General features: G+C 41.5%; 1 protein-coding gene across 13 annotated transcripts in view; it reads right to left on the bottom strand.

Moving 5' to 3' along the window:
* Window positions 1-22,623, bottom strand: part of nfia (nuclear factor I/A) — a 460,777-nt gene that overhangs the window by 99,041 nt on the left and 339,113 nt on the right. The gene's annotated exons all lie outside the window — the stretch shown is intronic.

Below are 22,623 nucleotides of genomic sequence, written 5' to 3'. Positions count from 1 at the left end.
ATACAGTTAATACCAGACCAGGCTAATACAAGTACAATCCTTTACAGATAGCTTTATGTCATTTAACTGGACTCATTTACATTTCAACCCTTTAATATTTGAACTTGTAGAATTTCATTAAACCTATAATTTTGTAAATGACTTAAAGTATTAATATTTGGTTTTTTTAACATTGCCTTAAATTATAAGAATAATGAAGACTAACACAATTATTTTTTCAAATGAGTATTAGCTTATTTTAGCTTTTCCTTTTGAAAAAAAACATGCTATTTATGTAAAATACCAATGAAAGATTTGCATATTATTTACATGAGATAAACTAGTGTGCAGGGGAAAGTTTTAGACAAAATACAAATATACAATAGCACACAGCATAGGCTGGAATCAATTTACGAGGTACATTGTTAAATCAATGCCTAGTTCAGAGCTTATTAATAAATCCAACAGATTATAGCAATAATCATTATAAAAATCTGCTGGTAAATTCAATGAAAGTCATTTGCCAAACAGTAAAGGAGGACACAAATGGGAGAGCGAAGGATGAAAGGAGGCACTTTGTTTCCTCCAGCACTTGTGATCAGTAATCTTTTCTGATTGTGTGATCATTATCTCTTATTCTAGTGGTTATCCCCTATCTATGACTAGCCACAAAGATTTGTCAAAACTGGATAGGTTTTTACCGTAAAAAAAAGATTACATTGAGGTCCTGGTAAGTAGCTTCATAGAATTCGGGTAAATTTAAGAGATTTGCAGCCACCTAAACATACTACTTTTTTTAAGGCGGAGCTTCAGAGAACTTTACAATTATCTAGGTGAATTGGAAAGGAAATTTTATGTTTCACCAATCCTGTAGTCATCATCCAATGACTCTAAAGCAAATGCCAGCTGTGAAGTTGCAAAAGCCCACAACTTGCTTTCATGGGTTAAGAATTCATTATTAAAGCATTCTGCTAATTACAATGACAACTTATATTTATACAATGCCTTTAACATAGCAAAATATCCCAAGATGCTTCAGAAGAGCTATTAATCACAATTTGACATCAAGTTACAGAAGGAAATATCAGGAAAAATGACAACAAGCTTGATCAAAAAGGTTGGCTTTTAGAAACATCTTAAAGAAAAAGAGAGAGAGAGAGAGAGATGGAGTGGCAGAGAGTTTTAGGAAGGGAATTCCAGAACTTCGAGCTGAGGTAGCTGAAGGCATGGACTCCAATCGTAGAAGGATTAAAATCAAGAATCACAAGATGCCAGAATTGGAGAAGCGCAAAAATTATGAAGGCTTGTTGGGCTGGCTGGAGGAGGTTACACAGATAGAGAGGAGAGGCCATGGAGGAATTCGAAAAGAAAGAGGATTTTAGAGTTGAGACATTGTCAAACTGGGAAGCAAAGTAGGTCAGCAAGAGTGAATGAGGCTTGGTGCAAGTAAGGACATGGGCAGGAGTTTTGAATCAGCTCAAGGTAATATAGGGTGGTGGACTGAAGCCAGCAAATATGGCATTGGAATAGTCAAGTGTACGACAAGATATCTTGAGTGGAATTTTTCCCATTGGCAATGGGTTGGAGAAATTCTGGCCAATTTTTACCCAGTGTTCTTGTTTTTCATCCTAAGGCAGTGAATCATGTTTAGATATATCTCCACAAACTATCTACATGAGCCTAGAGAACAATCATTTCCATGCTATTCACCATAGCTAAGCTTAATGCTGTCCCACCCAATATGCAAACATAAGCACTTAGCAAGAGAAGCCACGGGACTGGAAGCAGCAGTAATAATCATGCGTTTGGTTTCAGGTGGCAGTGGGCTAGCTGTCCTATTCTCACCCTGTCCAATTTTCTACCCCATTGACTTCAAGCAAAGGAAAATCTGGTGAGATGCACACCAGTCAACCAGCTATCTCGTAACAGCAGTTGTAAAGATCGACACTCACCATTAATTTTTCAGTGCCACACTGACTGAAGCAGCTGGGGTGCACCCTTATCTCTTTGAAATGAACTAACTCACAAGGCTTTGTTTCTTTTCCTCACCTGTTCCTTTCCCTCCTCTCCCAAAGGTGGGTGCCGATAGATTGCCAGAGGATAATATAAAGGTATTGCAAACTTATATTTAGATGCCATTTTCATGTGTGAGCTGCGACAGTGAGTGACATCAGCCAATTCAATCACAGCCACACCCAATTCTTCTCTTATCTCATGCTGTGCTTCAACAAGTGTCATAGTCATATAAAAGAAGCTGGTCAGTTTCTCTCTTGCTAATGAAGGGCATGAGGTCAATGGAATCCTTCCTCACTGTGGCCTCACAGATATTTGGCCAACACAACATAGCCTAAGTGTTGAATTGTGGCCCTGACAGCTCAGGTGCCCAATGGATAAAGTCATTGCATCAATAAGCCAACTCATGCTCAATTGTACTTTGGAAGTCACATCTATATCTTGGAAGCTTATCTACAAATTACTGTGGCGCAATTCCAGTGAGCAACGCAAACATACTGCATTTAAGTTGAGCATTAACAACTGTTCCACTAGTGCCCCCCTGTTCCTCCCCACTGATCATAGGCAGCATTCTTCATACAAGACTTGTGCAGAAGTAATGAAGTTCATGCAAAAAAAGATGCACTCAGGGAGTAAAAGCACCCTACCCCATTAATATTGTCTCTTTGCTGAGGACACTGCAAGTTAATAATCAAATAAATAAGCTCTTCTGGATTTCTATCCATTTGTTAGCTGTAAATTCTATTTTCCTGGGCTTTCTGTTATGTTGGCGTTAGCTGATGTTCTCCGCAATCGGCCATTTGTTTGTCGTTAAAGTGGAAGTTGGGTAAAGGCATAGAAAGAAAACTAATCAGCCCTGTTCCCCTGTATAGAAGAACTGCCAGTTCTCTGGCACTGCTGCAACTTGTGAAGCAGAATAAAGGCACTTCAATTTGTGTTGAAGAAAGCCTCTTTTGTTGACTATATAGCTAAAGAGTCACACAGGATGTTACCAAAGCAGGGTGTTGCAAAATGGCAACAAAGGTGAATCAAAAAGTAGTGGTTAAGTGACTCCAAGCTTAGGTTTTAATAGCCTGCAAATGGTTGGAGGAACTTAAGGAAGCCCATAGTTGAGGTCCTGGGCAAAAAAGTGAGTTAGAATAAAGAAACAACAGGGCAAAATTAAGAATCATCACACTGAGGATGTACAGTGGCGAGGAAGAAGTGAGGTGCAATATTATATTAGCAGGGACATAGTAGTTCGAAATGTCCCTCATTCTAGGTAGGCAATAGTTTCTGCAATATTTAGGAAAAAGTGAAAAATGTTTAAATCGGGACTTCCCTGCTGCCATCAGACTTCTGAATGGACCTACCTTGCATTAAGTTGATCTTTCTCTACACCCTAGCTGTGATGTAACACTACATTCTGCACTCTCTCATTTCCTTCTCTGTGAACGGTATGTTTTGTCTATAGCGCACAAGAAACAATACTTTTCACTGTATGTTAATACATGTGACAATAATAAATCAAATCAAATCAAACCAAAACTTTCACAAGTTAGTGCGAAATTTTGAAATAATTAGGAGTAACATTCTCCGATTTGTATTTTTGGAAATGTGTGTTTATTTCTAGAAATGAAGGGTTTTGGCTCAGTCTATCCCCGAAAGAGAGAAAATTCGCGCAGTTGACAAAATACACATGTCCTGTGAGGACGTGATACAATAAACTCAAGCTACGTCTGTGAAGTATCTGTTTTTCAAATTGTTCGGCAGCCACATACAGCGAATGTTTACCACAATACGTTGTTGCAAACCATGTTACAAATTTGCAGCAAGCAGCGAGAGTGCTGACTAACAAAAAATGAGAAACTGCAGACACTCTATTGGCTGAATGGCATGAAACTACAGCATGGAACGCAATAATAACTACACTGGACAAAACAAAACGGAACAAAATAATACTGACAAGCTCCTTTGATCGGAACTGATGGCAGTCAATTTTTCTGCTTTCTGTGTAACTACCACAAATGTTTTTTTTTGAAAATGAAATATAACCATGACAAATAACTTGCCCTACTGATACTTTCAGAAGATTGTTTTAAACCAGGAACTGAGTTACTTTGGGGACATGAGTTCGAAGACAACCCAAACAAATATGAAGATAGATTCCCTTTTCATTGTCAGTAAAGATCCTAAGCGGGCAATCTGTCCGGATCCTAGAGGATATAAATTCATAGGGCATAAACCAGCCAAAGCTCTCCATTCACTAGGCTATGCTACTGAAACAGAATGGCAAGATTTATGTGGGGAATAAGTAGTCATCATGGCACAGCAGGTTGTTCTTGTGAGGTGAGAGTTACAGATGCAGCAGTGCTGAAATTTGCACTGAAATATATTGTACCGAGTGTAACAGTCCTTGATGGGGTCAAGTCGAGTTATTACCAACAGTAATTGTTTATAAAGTCAATCGTTTGAATAAATGCAAAATCCACAGATAGTTAAAAACCCCAAAACGAACCCTTTAAATCCAATTTGTTTGACACTCGTAGTGGATAAAACAGACTAATCAGTGCGGCAGTTAGTGATGGAGGATTGACTATACACTCCATTAAAAGACTTGTGTTTCTAAGCAGTGGAAAGTCCTGCCTCTTCTACACATTTACTCCAGTAAAGCAAGTTCCAAGTTTTGAAGCTATAATTGCTGTGCCTCCAAACTGGCAGTTTCGTGATAATTTGTCCTCTGCCGCTACTTTTTCTAATCTCAGCAATAAGAATTCTATTTATTTCTGGTGGTACACAAGGCATTTTATATTTGGAATGAGGAATGCCGTAAGTGGAGAACACAACAGACTACCAGAAAACAAAACATCGTGGAGACTGAAAATCTGACATAAGAGCAGAAAATGCTGGAGATACTCAGCAGGTCAGGCAGTATCTGTGGAGAGAGAAACAGTTAACATCTCAGGCTGATGAACTTCCGTCAGAATTGGTGAAAACAATAGACATCCGCTCAGCCAATATGAGTGACATGATGCTATTTTTCCCCAAAAGAACATTCAACATCTACAATATCTTTATTTGCAGAAAATTTGATCTATAGTGAAAAACAAAGTAGAAAATGACAAGGGCATGTTAAGTTCTGGCTATACCTATAAACTTAGTGTTTCTCTAAAATTGACTAAACTGGATTACACCTGTTAATCCTGATTTCCAGCTTAAAATTTCTCATTAAATAATCCTCCCTTGCCGTTTGGTCAAATGGCTCATATTCCTTTTCTCTAATACAATATTGGCAAACACAAGACTTCACAACCATTATGGCTTCAATTTTATCTTTGTAGTTGGCATTCATTTTCAACCCCAAAATAATGCCTGAAACCACTTCTTGACAGCAGAGAATTTATGTGGTGAATGCTCCATCCCTAGTCTGCTAAGGACAAAACTACAACCACACAAAAAAGAAATAGCATTTTGAAATGTTTTACCATTGCAAGATTGATATGCTCTTTGGTTTTGTCAGTGCTTATATTCCCGCTCCTGTAGCATTGCTGGGCAAAAATCCTGAAACAACCTCCCTAATGGCACTATTGGTATACCTACACCTTACAGACTGCAGCGGTTCAAGAAGGCAGCTCATCACCAACTTCTCGAGTGTAATTAGGGCTAAGCAACAAATGCTGGCCTTTCCAGCGACACCCACATCCCATGAATGAAAATAAAAACATTTCTTAAATATCTGCTCTATTCTGATTGGCAGGGTCTTCTCAAAAGATTCTGATGTGTTGTGAATTTAAGTGCTATTTACTATTTAAATGCTTGAAAGTGGGACTTGGAATGGGATCACTCCCAAATGGAAGCAATGGGGAGTTGTCCTGCCCCATCAGTAACACAATGGTATCTAATATTTTACAATTTATTTTCATAAACTAAATATTTTAATAAGACAAATGAACACTAAGAGGGATCTTCCAAATTTTCTAATGATTTTTAAACCATCGTCTCGGGGTAATTTATTTTTGGTGATGAGATGCAATTCATTGGTTTGCCACAAAAATCCATGTAAAAGAACAACAATCAAACTCACTTCACCATCCTGGAAACTTCTAAAACTAGCTAAATTAATCCTAGTTAACCAAATAATTTGCGGCACGGTGGCACAGTAGTTAGCCTCACAACACCAAGGACCTGGGTTCAATTCCTGGCTTGGGTCACTGTCTGTGCAGAATCTGCATGTTCTCCCCATGTCTGCGCGCGTTTCCTCCGGGTGCTCCAGTTCCCTCCCACAGTCCAAAAGATGTGCTGGTTAGGTGCATTGGCTGTGGTAAACTTTCCCTCAGTGCACCCAAACAGGCGCTGGAATGTGGCGACTAGGGGATTTTCACCGTAACTTTTTTGCAGTGTTAACGTAAACCTACTTGTGACACTCATAAATAAACTTAAACAATTACATATCTGACTAACACTGGAATGATCTTCTGAAGCTTAATGAGTACATGTTTCTCCTGATATGGAAGTCAGAGGCCTGTTCTGCACCTGACGCATTCAGTACATCAATCCAATTGTTATGAACCTATGTGAAAAATTGCAGGAAGTTCACCAATGCCACAAAAAAAGTGTGTCCATGTCAAGCAACTGGAATATCCAAGCAGCAATCAGGTAATACAGATCCATCTGGTATGGGTACTTATACAGTGATCTTATATAAAATACATTCACCCCTTATTGTATCTTCCTTTCCTTTGCCCATAGCAGCCCTTTCCCCCTCTCTAAAGGTGAATGGGGAAGCTGAGCAACATCACCAAGATAGTAGGAAAGCCAAGCTTCACTGTTATGTTAGATTTTATTCACAGTATTGTGATCAGTCTGGGGCCTCCACCTTATTAAGGTTACATGGGCTTTGAAGAAAGTCCATCAATGTTTCACCAGCATGATCCATGGAGGAACTGAGCTAGGATGAGAGACTGGATAAATCTTGTTTTTGTTGCCGAGATGCAAGGATATTAAGAGACTCATCTGCTTTGGACATTTGAAATAATGAAGGGACCGGCAATGGTGGAATTGACAGCATTTAAGATTCAAACTAAACCAGCTCTTAATACAAAAGGTTGAGAGAAAGTGGACTGCACCAATCTTTAAAGATCGTGGGTGCTGAAACACTATTTGGGCAGTATTTAAAGGGGAAAATGGGCATCTTGCGCACAAGTTGGAGAGCTGGTAGGAGCCCTGCACCGTCTTTTTGGGAAGGCCTGTCAAATTTAAGTGCCAATTATGTACGTAATCAGGCTGCAAGGTGCCCACCCCAGGATCAGGAACCTCAAGGGTGCAGAGTGCCTTGCTCACCGATAACTAGCGACTCTCCTCCCAGGGACAGTGACTGCTGTCACTACTGCACCTGAGGTCCAGGATTGTCAGTTGACCCAAGCACAGGTGAATGGTGCTGGGAGCTGGGTGAAGGTCTCAGGGGAGGCGACTCGGCAGCAAGGGCAGGGGGCGCTGTCTCTTAATGGGTCCCTCTTTCCCAATGATGAGCCACTCAACCAGGCACTGAGCTCCTTTAAACAAGGCACCCAAATCCACTCCTCCTTAAGCATGCAGCCAATCCTGACGAGGGTTACTTTTTGGACTTCCCATAAGGCAAGTCTTCTGCCCTCTGCTGGGTGAATGCCAGTGGCAGCAGGATGAGGCCCTTAGGAGGACATTACTGGCTCCTTTAAAAGCATCAATTGGCAATGGGGCAGGAATCGTGTCCACTAGCGGTAGGGTCCCACCTGCCACCTTCCTGACTGATTAAGTATACACCTCATGCCACTAAACCCGCCACAGGGGAGGGTATTAAATTCTGCTCTAAGTGTGGAAAATGAGGTGAATAATTAGTTGGAGGAAAAGGTATTAAGGGACATGGGATGTCAAATCATTAAATGATTTCATATTTTCATATTGTAAAAAAAATTGACTGTCCCCATCTTATTTGCAATAACATTTGGCATGATTGCAGAGAAAACTGACATTTCTTGTTGGAATCTTTAATTAAGTTTCAGTAGATTTGTGCACATTCATCAGGCCTGTTGCTTGCATTCATAAGGGAGTAATTTTCATTTAGGCTGAGAGCTTCTAATACCTAGAACAAAAAGTAATATCATTAATACTCCAGCTTTCCTGAATGAGCGAAGCTGCAAACCTGAATGATGAACTCCTGCAATGGTTCTGTCGGCTGAAATCAAACTGGAGCCAAGTCAGCATTTTCTCTGCAGACCTTATTACTGGAAAGCACTGATTTTTTTTTTCCCTACTATGTCTTCTACCTCTAGAAGACAAATCAACTTGCCCTCAACCTGTCATTCACCTCGGCTGTGTTGTCAGCAAAACCGCTGTATTATTAGTGTGCTTTTTTTTTCATCTGTGATTGGCAGCACTTTTTAAAGAAAGAAAATATATTGTTCCCTGCACTTTCTGTTCCCCAATATATTGACAAGATTAGCCAAGTCTCCAGAGCGTATCACATAATCCAACTGGTCGTAGAGCTTGATGCATGTTCAGAATACTATTATGAAACCTGAATAGATGTGGAATGCTTGTGGCAGTTGCAGTTCAGCAGCCCAAGTATCTACTTGAGGGTGGATTAGACCATTAGGAAGGTGGAGAGGGGAGTAAAAATCAATCCTTTGGTTCTCTTCCATAATACTCACAAATATTTGTGTGTGATCTAGGTGCCATTATTTGTGGTAACCAATGTTCCATATTTGTATGACAAACATATCAGCAAAGCAAAAGAATTTAATCTACATTTTTGTAATTAATTTCTAACATTAATACAGGATTTACAGCACAGAAACAGCCCATTTGGTTCAACAGGTCTATGTTGGTGTTGATGCTACTCATGAGCCTCCTCCTACCCTATTCATCTAAGCTTTTCGGCACATTGTTTTATTGCTTTCTCTCCCATGTACTCACCTAACATCCCTTTAAATGCTCCGATGTTCTTCATCTCAGCGACTCCCAGTGATAGCAGCTTACACAATCTAACCACTCTCTTGTGCAAAGAAGTTTCTCCTGATTTCCTTATTGGATTTATTACTGACCATTAGTGACCTAATGGCCCCTAGTTTAGAATTTCTCTGCAAGTGGAAACACCTTCCCCCTGCCTACCTTATACCCAGGGCAGCACAGTGGCAGAGTGGTTAGCACTGCTGCCTCAACAGTGTCAGAGACCTGGGTTCAATTTCCGACATGGGTCATTGTCTATGCGGAGTCTGCAAATTCTCCCCGTGTCTGCATGGGTTTCCTCCGGGTGCTCTAGTTTCCTCCCACAGTCCAAAAGATGTGCTGGTTAGGTGCATTGGCCATGCTAAATTCTCCCTCAGTGTACTTGAACAGGCGCCGGAGTGTGCCAATTCACAGTAACTTCATTGCAGTGTTAATGTAAGCCTGCTTGTGACACTAATAAATAAACTTTTAAAAACTTTAAACTATAATTTATAATTTTAAATACCTCCATTAGATCTTTCCTCAGCCCTCTCTTTCCCAGAGAAAAGAGCCCAGCATCCTCAGTCTTTCCTGATAGTTGTATCTGTTCATTTCTGGTGTCATCCTTGTAAAAGAAGTGGTTTTATACCTTTTCAGTAATATAAGACGAGGTTTGTGCATTATAGTCCAATTGTGGTCTAACCAAGATTCTACAGAAGTTTAAAATAACTTTTCTGTTCTTTAATCCTATTCCACTTGGAATGAACCCCAGTGCTTTGTCTGCAATTTGAAGGCTTTATTAAGCTGCACTGCCACTTCTGGTGATTTGTGAATTTGTATCTTTAGATCCCTGAGCTCCTCTACCCCAATTAGACCTTTATTTTCCAAGGAGTGGCCTCCTCATTCCTCTTACCAAAATTAAGCAGCTCTTCAGTCAATTAGATTCACTCCACATTGTATCACGAAATGGCTGAAATCACTAGATACAGCAAAAGCATGACCAGTGCCCCAGAACTTGCCGCGCCTAGCCAAGTAGCTCAAGTACAGCTATAACACTGGCCTCTACCCAAACATGTGCAAAATTGACAAGCTATGCCCTGTACACAAAAAGCAGAACAATTCCATCCCGGTCAATGACCCATCAATCTACTCTCGATCATCAATAAAGTGATGAAAGGGATCATCGACAGTGCTTTCAAGTGACACTTGCTTAGCAATAACCTGCTTACTGTGCTCAGTCTGGGTTCTTCCACTGCAGGAAGTCACCAAGGTTCTTTAGACAGCACCTTCCAAGCCACCATGAAGGACAAGGCCAGGAGATGTACAAAGCTTCCCTCCAAGTTACTCACCATCCTGACTTGGGAAAACATCACCATTCCTTCACTGTCACTGGATCAAATCCTGGAACTCCCTTCCTATCAGTACTGTGGGTATACCTACACCATATGGACTGCAATGGTTCAAGGAGGCAGCTCACCCACCACCGTCTCAATGGCAATTAGGGATAGGATGTTGGCCTAGACAGCGATGCCCATGAATGATTAATTTTTAAAAAAATCACTGGGAACTCCAGAGTCATGTGATTGTCTTATTATTGTGATTGAGCCTCACTTTTCAGACAAATTCTTGGTTTAGAGGGAAAGACAAGAACGTTCCTAAAAACCCCTCTGCACAGTTTCTATTCATTCTCTGAGAAAGTAACCCTGGGGTTTGGTCATATCAAAATCTGCTAACTGGTCAAAGGGCCAAATCTAAGATCAGCCGGTCTAATAATCCACCTGAGGATCCACCTAGGAACTGCTCATTGTCGCTGTCATTCTCTCAATTCTGCCTCCATGAAGGTTCTGCCAGGTCCATCTCCTCAATCTGACACAACAAGGAAATTTAACGAGTTACCTCAAATGAAGTCAGTGTTTGGAATGAGAAATGGTCCATCTCATTCGGTCAGATTATATCCTCCAGAATTTGGCCTAAAAATTGTATCATTCCCACACTTCCAGATGAAGCAATATTTCCAGAAATTTGCAATGCTTTCCTGTCTTTAGCACAAGTAAATCTCTGGTTGGTATATTCCAATCCCAAGACTCTCTTGCAGACACCTCTCAGCTCTGAACATCATGTTTCCATCCTTGACCAAATTAGGACAGGTCATATCAGGGAAACCTGGAAGTGAGAACTAGCTTGTCTCTTAAGAAAGAAATAATAGCAAGAGGTATGAAGTTAGGTCAAGTACTGTACCCCACACAAGCTGCACAAATGTTGTCCTTCCACACAAAATGACTGTGAAAGTGACTGCGGCTGTCCTCCTAAACATATTTCGGTCATACCCTCAGGTTCAATCATACTGTTCAGCAATCTGAGTGATCATAAAGAGTATGGCCAACCTTGGAACTCCAGAGGAACAATGTTAAAGATGATTTACACCCTTCTGCGTTGGATTGATCGAAATAGTTAACTATTATTTTTGCTGGAGGAGAAAGTGATACTAATTATTGGATGAAGCATTTACTGGCACAGTTTATGTTGAGAGCTCCTCAGCCATTCTTCAAAATCATGGCTAAAATTTACCATTGCTAATGCCAGCGGATGAACACTAGAGGTGTTCATATTTCATTATTTGCGATTTTAGCAGAAGAATTAGCCTGATTAAATAGAAGATAAAGGATTGTCATGGGTATTCCTCCACTGATATCTGCAGCAGTAATGTATCGTCTTATCTCAGTGCTCATTTGATTTTTTTTCCCCCTTGTTATTACAGTCATTGATGATTTAGTTGGCCGTGGTTAACGATCTATATATTCCGACTGAATTATTACTGAAGCTCCTAATTAATCAGTGCATTCTTCACAATTCCAGTACTCATGAATCCAGAACTGTGAAGATAAAAGATGATGTTGAAAGTTGCAGAGAACTTAGAGTTAGTGACTAGTCTCTGAATTGTTAACTCCCAAATCTGGGGATTGGGGCAGGAGCAGGGGAGGAGGGTGTTTGGTAAATCGGACACTTGTTCGTCAAATTATTCAATTTCTCGCACTACACTGATCAATGGTAGCCCAAGATTTTCTGAATTTCATTCTGTGGGAGTCATGATAGTTCAGTTCCCCGCCACAAAGGTCAAAGAAAAGCAGCAATAATGCACTTTGGATTGTTCAGTAAATTTGCATATTAATTTCAATCAATTCCTCTCAAAAATATCAAGTGGGTGCCATTCTGCCAACACACTTACAATCTGACCTTTGGTATCAGTACTTCCTCTAACTGATCTGTACAGAAATAAGAATCCGCTACTTTCAGATATACCGATATAACTTAACCCTTATAGCATTTGTCATAAGATTTGTTACACTAAACATTATGGACTTTCACTTTATTTGGGCACAGGGAGGGTTAAATCTAGTATGCATCAATCTTTCTATTGCTACTGACACTAATACCAGAAGAAGCCATGCTAATAGATCTCTTTTAATAATTGATGGCATGTTGTGCTGGAGTTGCACAGACTGGCACAGTTATGAGATAATATCCTGTGGTGCCAGTTACAAAGTGATGCCTTCGAAAGGCCCCCGGAGTAAGGTATCAGATTCTCGAGCCTCTGGCACTGTTTCAACAATATTACAGTAAATATTTATAACATGAGCGAGTAAAAGCAGTGGATTTCACGTTTGAGGTACACCCCGAACTTTCTTATTTGGAAATAAGAAAGGGGGTGGAAACAATGGGCAGAATTTAATGCCCTCCCCTGAGGTGTGTTTAGAGACGTGTGGGCATTTAATTGGGCATGAGCAGCTGTAGCAGCTGCTGGCAATTCACCCAAGCAGAGCACCCCCCCCACCTGCGTTAGGTCGGTGCAAGAAAGACTCATTGACAACTTCCTGTTCCCCTACACTTCTCTTCCCCCCACCCCGCCAACCACTGAGGCATTTAAGTGGGCAATTAATGTCCACTTATGACCTTATCCCACTCAACCAGCCAGTACTCAACCAGTGGCAGGCAGGGCGCTAGCCACCCAGGAAGTCTGAAAAGAAATTCCCCTTGAGTTTGTTTGTAGGCTCATCCCTAAGGGTGCCTCATTCAAAGGCACTCCCAGTGCCTGATCGAGGGACTCAGCATCAGGAAGGGAGTGCCCATTGAAAGCCACTCCCTATCTTTGCTGCCAACCCCTCTCTCCTCCTCCACCTCTGTGGTTCTTAATCCCAGGAAAGGCCTTCTGCTGGTCACTTACATGCCAGATTGGCACTTAATACATCAGGTCTTCCCCAAAGGATGTGACATGGGGCTATGTCAGCAGGCAAGACGCTTATCGCCTGGATTAAATATCAGCCCATATATCGTCAATCCAAAGAAAAATCTTGCAAGCTGTAGAATGCATTAGATAAATTCAGAAATATCTGAAAGTGTGGTCATGAGGCCTATTATGGACTAACATGGGGAGAGATTTTGCTCTACGCTATACATGATAAAATTGTAAGCCCATTTAAGAAAAATGGATTTAAAATTCTGTTAACATGTCATGCTGAGACAGTGAGATTCTCAATTTTGACAATGGAGGTACTAATTGAAGGACACACTATCATGGCCTCAGTGGGAAGTATCACAATCAAGAAGATGACCAGTGATCACTTCCAGAGATGCCATGACAACCCTGGCACTGGGTTGCCAGCCCATCTACTGAAAATAGCTCATGTAAATTAGAGTGCACTTGCCTCTTTGGTAAAACAGAGCAGCATCCATGCATAAATTCATTTTCTGCCATATCAAGAGCTCCGTCTGCCCTTCAGTGTGGCTCTTACCACTTGGAAGTTGTACGTAGAGGTAGGTTTGCAACAAAACTGGAAAATGTTGGAGAAGTCTACAAATCAACATTATCTGAGTGAGAAAGCTAGTTTAACATTTCGATTATCTGACTTCATACACTTTAACCGATCCTTTGCTTTCAGGTACTTGTCAACCTACCATGCTTATCTCATATTTTGCAGATTTCTGGTAGGTATTTTTGTTTTTCATCTCTGCTTCTCTCCTGCTCTATTTGTGGGTTGGGGCATGTTGTGATGGTTACTTCCTGGATTACCCTATTGCTTGGCATTCTTTGGCTGATATTTTCAACAGATAATGTGAGCTTGCCCATTTACCCTCTCCCTTTCATAGATTTCCTACAGTGCAGAAGGGGGCCATTCGGCCCATCGGGTCTGCACCGACCACAATCCCACCCAGGCCCTATTCCCGTAGCCCCTCATATTTACCCTGCGGATCCCGCTGACACTATGGTTATTTTAGCATGGCCAATCAACCTAACCTTTCTAAACTAATGTCATGCACCAGTCTTAGATGATATGCTGGTGACGCACTGACACTGCTGCTCTATAATCAATCACTGGGTCATCCTCTGAGTTATTATCCTTCTCATAAGAAGAGGCAAGCCCAAATCCCTAGGAGATTGAACTGCAAGCACTTTTACAGCAGCGTTTATACTAAATTCAGTGATTTGGAACACTTTGTTGGCATAGAAAAAAAAGATCAGGTAAGAGGGCACGAGGATCGCAGTCATACGTGAGACTAGAGTCGGGGCAAAGCAAAAGACACAGGCACCCAAACACTTTTTCAAAGACCTCGAAGTGGTATCCCCTTCAGCCCCATTCCAAATGGCATCATTGCTGCTCAGAAGCCTTGTCTAGATCAAAGTCACAGCTTAATGAGCCTGGTACACAATGTGTGGGCCTCAGGCCATTTTTTGGGCAGTGAGTATCCCATGCTGAAGTGTTAACCTCACGGGGAAAGATTTCCACTTTTGTCCATGTGTAATGCAACTACAAACCCATGATAAACGAACAGATTCATGACTTTGTACATATAGAACAAACAAAAGCTTTCCAATACATGATCTTCGATTTTAACCCCTGGATAGGGTGTAAATCAGGCATCTGACCTGAACGTGTGCCAATCCCTTCAAACTGATGAGGTTAAAGGTGGGGAAAACATAGTATTACAAAACACAATAGATAATGGGGTACATGCCTGTGTGAGTCTCACTTTGACCACCTTCTCCACAATCTAGGAATCACATGACACTGGAAGTCGACAGGAAGCCACATCAGTTCACAAGATTACAGGATGGATACAAATGAAAAAAAGGTCTTCAATTTGTCCCTAGTCATCATATTCAATGGTTTATTGCACAGTTCCAGAAATGTCATTGCAATTTTGTTATTCAAAAGTGCACTGAATTTGCTGTTCCCTTTGTGTGTGAAGGCAAACGTCTCCTCACATCAGACTTGAGTGTGTCTGTTATTAGCTACCAGCCTCCTTATTCTACCATCAGTTTATTTTGAAGTAGCGTTCTGGATTCTGTACATTTTACTAATTTATAGAAGCCACCTCTCAGAAACCTCCTTTCAAGGTCAGCTTTCTCCGGTTCTTCCATATAACTCACTCCTTTGACACTGGCCTCAGTCCTATGACTGCTCAGGGACTTGAATATGTAATGACTTCAATCAGGCCATTGAGGTTGGCCTATTGGAGTATGAACTCCCTGATTAAGGATCTCCCTGGAAAGGGAGCATGTGGTGTCCGAGGGCACAGCTGATGCCTTCCATGCCCGCTGGGCACCGCAGGGACGGGGGTGTATTATTGACCCCTTTAATCACATTTTAAATTGATGTTTTAAGTTTCCTTTCTGCTTTGTTTTTTCTTTCGGGTGGTTCCCCTCCTTTTAGGGACCTGCCCTTTTTGAGTTGTCTCTAAGTTAAGTTGATTTTGTTTATTTGGTTGAACACAAAAAGATATCCCTGATTAAGGATCCACTAAAAGATGCCCCTGATTAAGGAACCAATTGATGGGCCAATCAGGGGGTCTTTGCCTTGTACTTAACTGAGAGTGTCAGTTCCTCTGACACCCCTAGAGATAGACTGTTAGCACTCTGTGTACTTCTGTTAGAGTTTGTAAATAAAGGCATTTTGGTGACGGAACTTCTGCCTCCAAAGACTTATTACAGAATATATCCTGGCTGGCTTGATGACCAGAATTGGACACAACATTCAAGATGATGCCTGGTCAGCATACTACACAGCCCCTATTTGCATTCCAACTACTATTTGTATTCTGGTTATGAAATGGAAGAAAAAATGATGGGGTGCAGAACAGACAGCAGATTCACTATGCCCAGTATTCTGCACCTGCTCTAATTGAAAATTCTATCACCTCCCAGTCTATTTGAATTGTATTCCAGATACTCCATTTATTCTTCCTTGAAAAGAAAACAGGAAAATGGGACTGCAGTGTTAATCCTTAAAAGGGCCCCAAATTCAGCACAGGCAAGAAGGGCTGATCCCTTGAACCAAAAAAAATCTGCTTTTAATTTTTACTTTTATATTAAATTTTCTCTGCCATTGTTCCACCCACTTACATGTTTTGTTTAAGCCATTTATAGGCCCTGAGCTGCGCTCTCAGATTTAACTGCGGCTGCTGATTTGGGATCATCTGCAAATCTGCCCAGTTTACATCAAGTTTCTGGATCTAAGTCTCTAATGTAAAGTAAGAACAGTAGGGGTTTCAATAATGAGCCCCGGGGCAGCCAAGTCAGCATTTCTCCCCATATCGACATAACTTCACTAACAAGTATCACCATTTCCTACCCCCCAACCACTGATTTCATTTGCAATCAGGGTTACCTTTAAATAACAGCCTTTTGTGCAGAATATTCATTTCCAGTCAATGGAAAATTCCAATGTTCGAAAGACTTGGAACAATGTTAGGGTACAAGAGAGAACCCAAGTTCACGGATTGCCATGGAAGCTGTCTCTTTACTTGTGCACTGGTTTCAATTTACACTTGGAATCCTAGGTGTGAATTCATACTGGACTGCACTTCCTTGGCATTTATGACTTTCTGGTTTGTAAACCAGAACTACAGGACATGCCCTTCAAAGTGCCCTTGGAGTTGTACTTGGATGCATAACAAGACCGTCTGCCGGTCTATAACAGTATCCTATAAACAAGGTGGTTTTCAAGATGACTGCAGAAATCTATTCGCAGGTATTTTTGAAAAGTGTTAAAAAAATAAAAAATGCATTTACTATGCAAATAGGAGACAATATAGTTGCATTGAAATATTGGATAAACATATTAGTCATTTCTTCCTGTGTAGAATCCAGAAAAATGACAGCTTTAAAAAAAAATGACTCAGGGCATTCCACCTTACCTTATATATCAAAACATATTATAAATTATCCAATAGTCTCATATAAACAATATTTTTATGTGCTTTTTAAAACATATCTTGGAATGTATAATACCCTGTCCTTTTCAAACACAGCCTCAGTTTATCACATACAATCTGCTGCAAAGTTATGTATTTTAAACATAATTTTGCAACACTGATTAATATTAAAAGTCTTATGAAAACAAAATCACTTTTTCTTTCTTCAACATTTATGAAGAGGCAAGGTAATGATCACTTATTAATAGCTTGCTCTATTACGTTTTCTCCTGGGTTGGGAATCCACAGGATTTGATGAAAACTGCAACTCAGCTGTAATGTGACCGAGACTGGGAATTGGTATGATTAAGCCCAGGCAGTCGATATGATCGAAGCTGGGGATATGAGATGTAGGGGAAAAAAAACATAATCCGACAATATCAGCTGCAGAAATCCTTTACTGCAGGACCATTTGCAACATCTCTCCAAAGTGAAATACAATTAAGCTGTCTTTGGTCACGCTTGGGTCAGTGTTTCAACTGGTCCCCATTGTCTGTAAGTGACTGAGCTATTCTATACCTGGCTGGCGACATCCTCTTTGACATGTTTAGTCTGCTTTTGCCAGTAAACAGAAAGCTAGACCCATAAATACTGACATCTATTATTATTGTAATCTGAACATGGACCATAAAGGTATCAGAATTTAAGTTTAAGATTCACCCTCTGCCTATTTCTCCTGTCCCTAAACATATCCATTTACTTCCAAACATTTCCTTCAAGCTGGCAGACTGCAGCGGGCATCTTCCAAGATTGCCATTAATAAATCGAGTCAGCAAAGGAACATTTGTAGTAAGCCAATACTTTGCTATTTTGTGGGGATAGCTACTCTGCTGCAAATTTGTGCCAAACAATATGTATTTTTTTTAATGTGGCAATTTTCTATTCAAATGTCCACTTCCTGAACTTTTAAAACTAACACTGGGAGCCTGAGGGGAAGCCTGAATGTGATGCACTGGGTATTTAAAGACCAATCCACTGATCTTGCTTTGTCTGTTATGGTTCTTTGCGGGAGTGGAGGAAATTTAATTTGGAGGACCTTATTGTGGACCTGGGACTGGGCAAGATGGCAATTTACAGGTATATCCCTGTAGATAGAGTTGGTTCTGGCTTCTCACCACTCTTCCACTGTAATGTCTGTGCGCGGTGTCCTTGCAGCCCCTTCTTGAGGCCATTCATGACCAGCGGATATCAGAGAAACAAGAAGTTGCACCGGTCTTTTCATTATGGGAGACTTTCACAGTGAAAACAACGTAATCTCTCCTGGAGACACTCAGACATTCTATGTAATTCTAACCAATATCTGGTGCAAGCATGTTGCCAATTTTCCTACGAGGTTCTTGCTCTGTCACTGAATTGCCCCCCAGATCTTTCACAGTCCCCTCTCTGGCTGACTCAAAGACTTAGCTGGGTGTTCCCTATGCTATTCTGTAACACCCACCCACCAACCTCCCCACCATGTGAGGTAAAGGGGAAATAATTGAAAAGGAAAATTAAGGAGAAAGTGAAATAGAATAAAAGAGCATACAAAATGCACATGGAGAAGGAAAGAAACAAAAATAGAATAGGAGAAATTGAAAAAACAGAAGTGAAGCAGCAGCAGGGCAGAAACTTCTTTACTTACACCCACAATATTCTTAATTAGAGAGGTGTGGGTGGTTCATATTTTTTGGCGAGCCTCAGAAGAATAGAACTGAGAACCACTGAATTAGACAGTTTCGTTCAAAATTATTGTCTAGAACATGATGTGGCTTGAATGAGCCTTGAGTTCAAAGTGACAATAAAACATTTAAAAACAAAATATAATCTGGTATCAGAATTTTGCTCAGTGCCCTTAGAGATGGAGCTTGCAGTCTCCTCGAGGCCATTCATGACCAATGGATATCAGGGAAACAAGAAGTCGCACTGGTGTTTTCCATCATGAGGGACACTTTCACAGTGAAAACAACATAACCTCCCCTGGAGACACTCAGACATTCTCTGTAATTCTAACCAACATTTGGTGCAAGCGAGCTGTCAACTTTTGTACGAGGTTTCTGCTCTGTCGCTGCATTGCGCCCTCCCCCCCCCCCCCCCCCCCCCGCCCACCACATCTTCACAGGAGAAATTAAAAAAACAGAAGTGAAGCAGCAGCAGGGCAGAAACTTCTTTATTTTCACCCACAGTATCCTTAATTAGAGGGGTGTGGGTGGTTCAGATTTTATGGTGAACCTCAAATGAATAGAACAGGTATGTCCGCACCTGCTTTCCCTCCCAAGATGTTGGAATACCTCTCTCCCCTTTGGAGAACCTTGGTTTAGGATTGCCTCCAAGGTCATGGAACCTCAAGTAGCCAGCAACTTCCAGCATCTACTCTTGGAAAATGCTTGGTCATACCATATGGGAGCTCAAGTGTGATATCGCTCTTAATGATTAAACAAGCAATTACCAATGTTATAAAATTATTTTAAGGGATGCTGGTGTTGCTGGCTGGGACACGATCCCTAATTGCTCTTGAGAAGATGGCGGTGAGCTGCCTTCTTGAACCACTGCAGCCCATGTGGTGTAGGTACACCACAGTGCTGTTGGGAAGGGAATTCCAGGACTTTGACCTCGCGACAGTGAGGGATTGGCTGCATAGTTCCAAGTCAGGATGATGTGTGACTTGGAGGGAAACATGCAGGTGGTGGTGTTCCCAAGCATCTGCTGCCCTTGTCCTTCTAGATAGTAAAATCCAAAACTTTGGAAGGTGCTGTCAAAGGAGCTTTGGTGAGTTGCTGCAGTGCATCTTGTATATAGTGCACACTGCTGCCACTGTTCATCAGTGGTAGAGGAAGTGAATGTTTAAGGTGATGAATGTATCGCCAATGAAGTGTGCTGTTTTGTCCTGGATAGTGCTGAGCTTCTTGAGTGTTACAGCTGCACTCATCCAGGCAAGTGGAGAGTATTCCATCACACTTCTGACTTGTGCCTTGTAGATGGTGGACAAGCTTTGGGGAGTCAGAAGGTGAGTTACTCACTTCTGAATTCTCAGCCAGTGACCTGCTTTTAGAATCACAGAATCCCTACAGTGCAGAAGGAGGCCATTCGGCCCATCAAGCCCCCTCTAGGCCCTATCCCCGTAACCCACTGATTTACCCTGCTAATCCCCCTGATACTGAGGGACAATTTAGCATGGCTAATCTGCACATCTTTGGAGTGTGGGAGGAAACCGGAGCACCCAGAGGAAACCCACGCAAACACGGGAGAACATGCAAACTCCATTCTTGTAGCCACAGTTTTTTATATGGCTAATCCAGTTTAGTTTCTGGTCAATGATAACCCCGGGAATCTGATAGTGAGGGCTTCAGCTATGGTAATGCCATTGAATGTCAAGGGGTGATTGTTGGTTTCTCTCTTGTTAGAGGTGGTCGTTGTCTGGCATTTATGTGTCATCAGTGTTACTTGCCATTTATCAGCTTACACCTGAATGTTGTCCAGGTCTTGCTGCATATTAGCACAGACAGTTTCATTATTTGAGGTGTCAGGAATGGTCATGAATATTGTGCAATCATCCGCAAACATAACCACTTCTGACTTCATGGCGGATGGCCAGATTGGTTTATGAAATTTATCATAGGATAGGAATAGTTTACCAACATGAGAAATAAAAGAAGCTCATATAACTGAGGAAATGCAACATTATTGACCTCCTTGTAACAAGAGGCTTGTGAAACAGGAGCATTAATTTGTGGGGAGAGGGCTTTAGTCATTGGAAAAGCTAAAATAATTAACGTTGGTTTTGAGTTGCTCTGAACAAAAGCAATGAGCTGAATTTCCCCAACCCTCCCATGGCAGTGGGCGCGGGAGCAGAGTCGGGAAAATATGGTGTGTAGACTGCATGGAGGTCAGCAATACAAGGTCACAGTGAGGAACGATATTGTGGCATTTTGCCAGAGTTGTCCTCCTGCCACCTGGGGTGGTTACCAGCTTAATGGAGGTAGTCTCCCTGTGGCAGTCCGGACAGCTGTCGGATTGGATGCTCCATTTCTAAAATAAAGGTCTGCAACCAGGGAAAGCCAGATGGTTTCCATCCGAGATGTCAGAGGAAATAGGTGATAAGTCTGTAGCCCTAATGAACACCCCCTCACTCCACCCCCCACCCAGCCAATCGTCCCTTCTGTTTCTTAGGGCCTGTTGCCATCACCCTCTGAAATATTTCATTATTTTAGTATGCCATAGGGTTCCTCTATTTGGGGGTGCCCTGGCATTCTCAGACATGCCTCAGGAGAACCCTCCTCAGCCTTTGGGGCTGACAACACTCTCGAGCTGCTGGCCCTCTGTTTGGGCCTCCACCATCTTCAAGAGGACAATGAACACAGAGGCGGCCAATCAGGCTTTGAGGAAAATAACTCCACCAGTCTGGCTTCCAGCAAATGTGGGACCAAGCCCTCCCTCATTTAGTTTTGACATTGGGATCCTGAAGTCCAGAGGAAAATTCTTCCCAATATGTCTTTCTGCCATTGGGATTTGCAGGTCTACACAGTAAACTTCGGTGGGACTGGCGGCCAATGGTGAGCCCCCTCTGCAATGCCAACCTGTGCCAGGGTGGCCATGGCCCTCTCCCCGGGGACCTACCCTGACCTCTGTGCCCCGGAGGGACCCCCCCCTCCCCCTCCCCCTCCCCCCAGATAGGTTCACGCTTAGGCAAACCTGTTGTAAAGCACATCGGCAAGGTATGAACATTTAGTGAGGAGGATAATTTGGCAAGAGGGATGGATAAATAGATATAAATTTATTAAAATCAGTTCTAGCTCATAAATAACTCAGGATCCTGCCTTTTTTCTCTGTTTCCTATCAGTCAATCAATTTCCTAACTGATCAATAAATTTACTTCGCTTCTTTGGGGCTTCAATTTTAGTTGTGGTTTTTTAGGAGGGACTTTATCAAATGCCTTCTAGATGTCCATATAAATAACATTTGTACACCTTCCTCCGTCCACTATTTTGGTCACCTGTTAAAATTCAAATCCGTTTAATCAGGAATGATCTATCCTTTACAAATCCATATTAGCTGTCTCGAATTTGCTGCAAGTGTTCCTGGTGTTCAGTCACCCTATCCTTCATTACAAACTCTAGTAACTTTCCAAAAGACATTAGGCCAACCTGCCTATAATACTTTATGTTTTCCACAATCACTTAAAAAGCAATGATGTGCAACTTTTCAATTTAAAGGAAGAGTTCTCGAATCAAGAGAACTTTGGAAGATTATAGTTAGGGTTTCTGCAATGTCCTCACCTATTTCCTTTAACATCCTGGGATGGAACCCATCTGGCAACATTATTTTCTCCATTATTATTTCATTTACAGTAACCTTGGTGAGTTCACATCACTAAATTCAATATTAGTTGGGATGTCTGTTATACCATTTTGTTTCTCTACTGCTCCATGTAACTATTCAATATGTCCACCACTTCCTTATTTT

Source organism: Mustelus asterias, chromosome 8 (genome assembly GCF_964213995.1).
Source record: "Mustelus asterias chromosome 8, sMusAst1.hap1.1, whole genome shotgun sequence".
Lineage (NCBI taxonomy): Eukaryota > Metazoa > Chordata > Chondrichthyes > Carcharhiniformes > Triakidae > Mustelus > Mustelus asterias.
This window is presented reverse-complemented; position numbering and strand designations above follow the sequence as displayed.